The sequence below is a fragment of the Pongo pygmaeus genome, chromosome 9 (genome assembly GCF_028885625.2).
Source record: "Pongo pygmaeus isolate AG05252 chromosome 9, NHGRI_mPonPyg2-v2.0_pri, whole genome shotgun sequence".
NCBI lineage: Eukaryota > Metazoa > Chordata > Mammalia > Primates > Hominidae > Pongo > Pongo pygmaeus.
In genome coordinates this window covers 3,366,773-3,375,376 of record NC_072382.2, presented here as the reverse complement: position 1 = coordinate 3,375,376, position 8,604 = coordinate 3,366,773, and positions in this window count along the sequence as shown.

The following is an 8,604-nucleotide window of genomic DNA, read 5'->3' as shown; positions in this document are numbered from 1 at the left end:
CTGGCTGCTTAACATAAAAAACAAATGATGGCAGGATGGCGGAAGAAGCTCGTACACAAGCAGAGTGGGAGGCTCCACAGCGCCCCCTCTCAGCCATTCATATCCTAAGTGACAAAACACCAGTAGGATACTGAAGGTCCCAACAGTAAACCGTCTCCATCACATCCACCTAGCCATCTGTCCATCATCCTTGTATCTCGGGAACAACTGTTGGAGAGACATTCATTTTAAGCACGCATGGTACACTTACAAAAATTAACCCTACTTATTTTGTGCATCAAGCACATCTCAATATATTTCATAGGACTCAAATCACGTAGCATGTTTCTGATCATATAGTTGTGCCAAAAGTGAATGATAAAAAGCTAACCAAAAATTCTTATATGCTTGGAAATTCAAAGTGCCCTTCTAAGTAAGATATAAACCTAAGAAAGAATCCCAAATGAAACATGACTGCCTTTGCACTCATTGATAGGATCATAATATGGCAATAAAATGTCTCCCTCTGGCCTGGGAATTCTATTTTGTAGCACAAGGTTGTGTGGTCTCAAATCAGCCGTAACTCAACTAGACATTTTAACATCTGAAATGGGCTGATGATGTCACTTATCTATGTCCTCTTACTGCCTGTGAGAGTGGACTTTAAATTTTGAACCCTTATGAGGGGAAGGAAACCAAGTTGACTCTCATGGTTGACCTCCCAGGGATGTCCAAGAAATCTGTGCATTTCCAGAGACAAGGTTCATCAGTTCTCTCCTGGGGGATGGGCCATAATACCCAGAGGGCTTGGCAGCACCAGGAGTGATGGGTGGGGAGTGCCAAGCAGGTGGGCAGGACCCAGTGGCCCAGTGAACAGGACCGACCCCCACTGGCCATCACCTTTCCTGGGCCTGTCCTCAGCTGAACTTCCCAAAGGCCTTCTTCTGCCTGATCACACAGACTGTGCTCAAACTCACTCAGGCCTCTGGCAGCTTAAAACCACTACTTTAAATCCCTTTACCATTTATTATGATACAGAGTTACTGTAAACAGGAAATATTCTATTGATGCTACCAATGGAACGCCAATACCTTTACCATAAATAGGAAGAAACCCTAAGAAACAAGCAAAAGAAAAACAAAACAGGGACCACAAAACAATGGAATTGAATTCTATTTGTATGCTGTCGCCTGCACACAGAGCTCCAGATTTGGGTTGTCTTCATTGTAAAAGGAGAGACCAAGTAAGGGGTGGTTGAAGTCAGATTACCTTCCAAGTGAATGGCAGAGAGGACCATGATGTCCATGAAGGGTTCCTGGGGTCACCTTGGTTATAGCCCAAACAGAGACAGGGAACGGAAGGAGACATGAGCAGAGTTTGGGGCCTGAAACAGGGGAGGTGATTCCTGCAGCCCAGGAAAGGCTCCCCAAAGCCAGGGTCAACCTCCCTGGCAGGCAGGTCCCTCGTGGAGGCAGGGCCAGGCACCTTGGATTTGAGACCAGCTGTGCTGCTGACCTGCTGTGTGACCCTGGGCTGCTCTCCTTCCACACAATGGGAGTGCCAATGGCTGCATGCAAAGACTGTCTGAGGATAGGAGGAAGCGATCCGTTAAGCACCTGTGTACCTGAGTGTCATCACCTCCCAAAGGCATCTTTCCTTCCAGAGCTGGCACCTTGGAAGGTCCTTGGCCACTAAAGACAGTGATGATGATGACAGCAGTAAATCATGATTTACTGCTGCTGAGGGCAGGCCAGGAGGGTAGGGCTTCTAGGTCATGGATAGGAATGAGGGTCTGGGCACTTCTGGGACAGCTGAGTAAGTCCTGTAGGACGTGCGGGTCCCCAGGGGCAGGTCCCTGTTCAGGGTTATTGGGCCTAGGCTGGGATGCTGAGGCAGCCACTGGAGCCTCAGCAGCACAAGCAGGCACAGAGGCAGTGGATCCATCAGAGGTGGCAGGTTTGGGATGGTCTGGTGAGCAAGTAGAGTCACCAACTCTGGCTGACCAATGCCCCCGACAGATGATAGCCTGTCCCTTGCCTCACGCTCCAGCAGGGCAGAGGCTGGCACCTGGGGCCTCATGGAGCATCCCTCTGACACCTCTGTGTCCTGGTCATTGAATGGGCACTTGAGTCACCTAGGGCCGTTGGAACAAGGAGGAAGAATCAGGCCCCAGGATGTTTTGGGAAAGTGTTTAGCACAGGCAAATGCACAGAACACATGCATGACACAGGGGCCCTGTTTGTGTGGGAGCCAATATTTGACGACCTCCAGCCATAATCTGAGTACTCTCACCTATGCAATCAAAAAGGAACAGGGGACTTGCAGGAAAGATAGTGCCTGGATTTAACTTAAAGGAACTACAATGTTGGAATTTGCACACTCCTGATATCTTTCCAGATCAACTCTTCCAATGCTCCCATCCTCACCGCTATCACAGGGGGTAACTGAGGGAGCCAGGGATTGATTTGTTCAATGTCACTCAGTCAATTCTGAGTTCACTGCTGATTACATCTGACCAAACTCCTTTTTCCGAAGTTTATGACGTTTAATCTTGCTGGTGATGATTTTGTGCAGCTCTGGGACAAACTCCACCTGGTTGAGGATAAAGCAAATCATGGTGACTTAGTCCTGCTTTCATATCTTACCAAGTCCCCACTCTCCTCCTCTGTCCCCCCACAGTCTCCTGCACAGGCTGACACCACATGGTGGCCTTAATGGAGCCCAGCAAGGAATTCATGTTCTCCCCCGACTCCTTGAAGGTGGATGTAGCCACGGGATTTGCTTTGACCCAGGAGATGTGAGTGGAAGTGAAGTGTGTTGCCTCGAGGCAGAAGAGTTGGGAGCCATTGAGACTGGCCACCCTCTCCCCCATCTCTTAGAGCAGCTGACAGATTCCACATGGAGGCTGCTCCTTTATCCTGGTGACAGGATGAGGGGGTGTGGAGCACAGGGCCCAGGAGAGCCTTGGTGGATGTGCAGCATGAGCAGGAAAGGAGCCTTCGGTGTTGTACTTTTCCATTGTCTGGGGCTGTTTGTTGCCTACAGTGGCATCTAGCCCATCCCAGCAGGCACGCACCATCTACTCCAAGCTCTGTGAAGCAGACAAGCCACTATCAGAACATGAACTGGGTGTCAAACACATGTAGGTTTCAGTTCTAGCTCTGCCTCTTACTAACTGCAACCTCAGGCACTAAACTTTCAGTCTGTGAGCCTCAGTTTCATCTCTGTAAAATGAGAGTTGGCTCTATTATCTTGGGTTGTGGAGAGGATTAAATGAAACAAAAATGCATGTAGAACATTGAGCCCAGGGCCTGGCACACACAGTGAGTCCTCAATCAATGTTAGCCATGTAGCTTCAGAATATGTATTGACTGTCAATATTCAGACAATGCAGCAAAGTACTACAAAGAAGGAAACGTTAATTTTTCTGCGTATGTATTCCTTCAAACTCTATTTTCAAACAGATAGGATACAACTGTGTATTTCTTTCATAGCCAGTGTTTTTCTAATAGTATATTGTTAAAATGTTTTTATCTCAAAAATAAAGAGATCATTTTGAGATCATTTTAAATTACAAGATAATGTTCAATTTCATGAATAATTTAATTATTGCTGTTGGACTTTTCTAGATTGCACACAGCATTTAAAACGAATGAAGAATAAGATTTTATTACACATTGTAAAATAAATATTATTTTGTTGATTCTTTTGTTCATATATAAAGAACATATATGTAATATAGAATGTATTTCTTATTATAAGTCATGTTAAAAAAATAGTTGATAAGCTGCTGATTTGGATTTCCTTTTCAAGTTTTGCAGGATTATAAATAACCTTTCTAAGTATCGCTGGGCACTTGTCTGGCTGTTTTTCTTTAGGGTAACATGCCAGCAATGATTCCTTTTGGGTTTCTGAAACAAGATACTGGTTTTCATCCAAATAAGTCAACTACTGCACCCCATCCCTCAGCCCCTCTGATGGAAGGAAAAAGGAGGAAAAGGCCAGTATTGTGACTACTTAAGCTTCCCCCAGCATGGCCACCCTATGAGACGTGGGGCAGCCGAGACTCGGCAACTGCTACAGGGCACCAGGCCCCATCTGTCTGCGCTCACTCACCTTCCTCGGGTGCTCACATGGGGCTGCCACTGACTACGAGCTGCTGCAGCTCCTTGGTGATCTGGCCCTGGTCATGGGACAGGAACTGTAGGATCAGGACCATAAGCAGCTTCACTACCTGTAGAATGGGAACAGAGGCTCATGATGAGTGGCAACCTATTTGATAATTTAAACCAATCTATTGGTTGAATGAGTGGAGAAACAAGGTGATGAGGTTTGAGTCCACAGTGGTCAAGAGCATGGGGGCTTCAGAAAAGGGCAGGACCAAGTTCAAATCCCTACACTTCGAATTTCTACTTCATGCCATGCAAAATTACTTTACCCCTCCTAACCTCAATTTCCTTCTGTGTGAAATGGGAACAATCAACTTTCCCTCCTCATTCAGTTTCTTTCTTTTTTTTCGAGACGGAGTCTTGCTCTGTCGCCCAGGCTGGAGTGCAGTGGCGTGATCTCGGCTCACTGCAAGCTCCGCCTCCTGGGTTCACGCCATTCTCCTGCCTCAGCCTCCCGAGTAGCTGGGACTACAGACGCCCGCCACCACGCCCGGCTAATTTTTTTTGTATTTTTAGTAGAGACGGGGTTTCACCATGTTGGCCAGGATGGTCTCGATCTCCTGACCTCGTGATCCACCTGCCTCAGCCTCCCAAAGTGCTGAGATTACAGGTGTGAGCCACCGCGTGTGGCCTTTTTTTTTCTTTTTTTTTCTTTTTTGAGTTGGAGTCTTGCTCTGTTGCCCAGGCTGAAGTGCAATGGTATGATCTTGGCTCACTGCAACCTCTGCCTCCCAGGTTCAAGCGATTCTCCTGCCTCAGCCTCCTGAGTAGCTGGGATAACAGGTGCCTGCCACCACATCTGGCTAATTTTTGTAGTTTTAGTAGAGACAGGGTTTCTCCATGTTGGCCAGGCTGGTTTCAAACTTCTGACCTCAAGTGATCCACCTGCCTCGGCCTCCCAAAGTGCTGGGATTACAGGCGTGAGCCACCGCGCCTGGCCCCCTCCTCATTCAGTTTCTGTCAAGATTTCATGAGATAATACCCAGAAAACATCCAACTTGTTTACGTGGATGATCATTTCTGTCATAATTAGCAGTGGGATCAATTTCACTATTATTGTATATACAGTTCTGTCCCTCAAACCTACAAAAAAAAAGAAAATGTTAACTCTAAAAAGTGCTAGTGGTTTATAATGCTTATATTATTAATTATAGCCCTATTTAATTGCACAGACCTTGTACATGGCAGGTGCTCAATAAACACTTGCTGAATCAATGAATGTGGGCTCCAGAGCCACGCTGTGTAGATTCTGTTCTGCCTCCACCACTTATTGGCTGTGCGATCTGGGCAAGTTAATTCACCTCTTTATGTCTCTGTTTCCTTTTTGTAAAATATATCTAATATGAATCCCTAGCTTATTAAGTTGTTGCAAGGGGTGAATTATTTGGCATATAGTAGGGGCTGGTTAAACATTCGCTGTGATGATCTCCTTCCAAATCTTCATTTTCAGAGCCACAACGAGGTCACAGTGCCACCTGGAGTGTAAGCACACAAGATCACCAACTATGTTCTCTTTCCACCATGGGTCCAAGGCTGGGTAGTGAAGGCCTGGAGGTTTCTCCTGCCTCTACCTTCTCAGTGCCCTCATGGAGACTTTTGTATTTCCTCTTTACATCCCCACAGATAGGGTCCAGGTTGCCCGACACAGCTGGGCAGTCCACAGGGCAGTGACCCCCTGTGCCAGCCCTATGAGGTAGCTGGAGGATCATTGTTCCTTCCTCCTCAGGCTCTGGGCAGATGCCAGGGCTGGGATGAACCACACCCTCAAGTTCCTTGCTTTGGAGGGTCACATTTTCCCTTGGTAAGGAGGGTAGAGGTCAGAGGGAGCCAGAGACCTGTGACCTGCTTGTGCCATGAGCCCAAACTATAAGGACCTGAACACTCTATATTAAAAGTCCAAGGCTTGGGGGCAACCCAGAGCTTCTCACCTCACGGCCTCTGCTGAGGGAGGATGAATGCTTTGTCCTCCCAGAGCTTTGGGAGCTTGTAGCACGCAGCCTCCCCAGCACAACATCTCTTCGAAACCTCAGATTTTGTCTTAAACATTCATGCAAATTTTGCATCTTATTTCCTATTACGTCAACGTGTTTTAGGAAAAACCCTCAATTTTCCTGAATATACAAGAGAATTTGACGTTGTAGAACATTGTGCCTTTTAAAAAAATTGTTATTTAAAAATTTTCCCCACCCCCTCCTTCTGCCCCCCAAGACTGCCAAATCCTTTTTGAACAAATATTAGGAAATGCTTATTATCTGCCAGACATGATTCATGGTCTTGGGGATATAGCAGAAAACAAATACCTGGGTATGAAATAATCTGTACAACAAACCCCCATGAGGTGAGTTTACCAATATAACAAACCTACAACTGTGTCCCTGAACTTAAAAGTTAAAAAAAAATACAGCAGTGGTTTGGGGTCTGGGCCACACTCTAATCCCCCGGAGACCTTTAAGTCACAATGTTGCCCAGGCCCCACTCCAGGGATTCTCATTTAACTGGTCGGTGGCAACTTGGGTTTGGGAAATTCTAAATGCCATCCCCCCAGGTGATTTTACATGCAGGAGGGGTGAGAACACCTGATTCAGGGTAAAGAACGCATTCACTGTAGCTGTTTTCCATGCATACTGATGAGATTTGCCACATAGGGGCTTGAAAAATAGCTCTTCTCTGTTAAAAATCAAAGGACACCTCCAAGATGTACTTAGCTGTTTGGATAAATTGCTGCAGAAAAAAAAGTCTTCTCATCAGATGTATCTTTAAGTCACTTGATTTCAGAGTAAGAGCTTGTTTCAGTCACAGTACTTTTAGTCAGTGTTGAAAATTATAAACAGCCTACAAATACCAAAAAGGAATGAAAGCATTTACAGACATATAGGATACATTGTGTTTTAAAATTGCTCCTCTGTTGCTGGGCTCTGATTTCCTAAAGTCATCTATCAGCCATTTCCCCCAAATTATTCCATGTCCTTCCAAGAAGCTTCTGCAATTTCTTGAGATGATTGATTATTCCCAACGGTAAACAGCACCATATGGGCCCAAATCTAAAAGGAATTCTGCCTCTGTTGCAGAAGAGTCACTCTCCAGAACCTCGCAGGCCTCGGGAAGCTGCATGAGCAGTGTGGTCTATGCAGGAGTAAGGGCTGCAGAGCCAGGCAGAGTTGATTCTGAGTACCAGCCCAGCTGCTTAGTAGCTGTGGGGCTTTGGGCAAGGTTCTTGACTTGGAGCAGTAATATAAACCTCTTCTGCAAGAAACGGTAGAATAATACTGATTGCAGAAACAGCAGCAATTCTTCATTCCTCTCTGTACCTGTGCTCTTTGTTGTGTGCTCTTACAGCTCCTCCCATCAAGAGGCGGAATGTGTTTCCCAAACCTTGCATCAAGCTGGCACTATTTGCTCTGGCTATAGAAAACTGTTGCATTAGTTTGTTTTCACACTGCTGATAAAGACATTCCTGAACATGCGAACAAAAAGAGGTTTAATTGGACTTACAGTTCCACATGGCTGGGGAGGCCTCAGAATCGTGACGGGAGGCAAAAAGCACTTTTTCCATTGTGGCGGCAAGAGGAAAATGAGGAGGAAGCAAAAGTGGAAACCCCTGATAAACCCATCAGATCTCGTGAGACTTATTCATAACATGAGAATAGCATGAGAAAGACCCGCCCACATGATTCAATTACCCCCTTCCCCGGGTCCCTCCCACAACGCATGGGAATTCTGGGAGATACAATTCAAGTTGAGATTTGGCTGGGGACACAGCCAGACCGTATCAACTGTGAACATGACAGCTTTTGTGCTAGTTTTGGGCCTAGGCTCAAAAGGTCTTAAATGCTTCTGTTTTTCTCAGAACCTTGCTATCTTTATGAGATCAAGCTATCAGAACCTTCCTATCTTTATGAGATTAGCCAGCTGGAGGGTGACATACCATGGCGGGGAGAAGGAAGGTGCCACTGTTGATAGCCATCTCATCCCCAGAAGCAGAGCCACCTAGTCAACCAGCAGCTGGCCATACATACATGAAGGAGTCCAGTTGTGACAAGAATAGCTCAGTTGAGTTCAGCGTAAATGGCTGATGAACTCAATCATGAGCTATTAAGTTTTCAGTGATTTGTTATGCAATAGTTAACTAATACATGCACCCAGGGAAGATAGGGTGCCAGGATTCAATGAAACATTGTTTCCTAGTTACCTGCAAGAAGAAAGCACTTTATAGGTACTAATTTTCCCCCCTTATTTAATGTTGGATCTTTTGTAAGATAATGTTCCGTCATACGGGAATACATGTACACATGTATATATGTGATTGGTGCTTTTACTCACACAGCCCCCCAATCACAGGAAGAAACAGACAATCACAGCTTGATCATTAGGGCTAAGGCCAAATAGCAAGATAAGTCTGCCTCTAGTCTATTTCCTCCATATCTAAATGTTGGAGGTCAAGGCTGTGGACAGATCT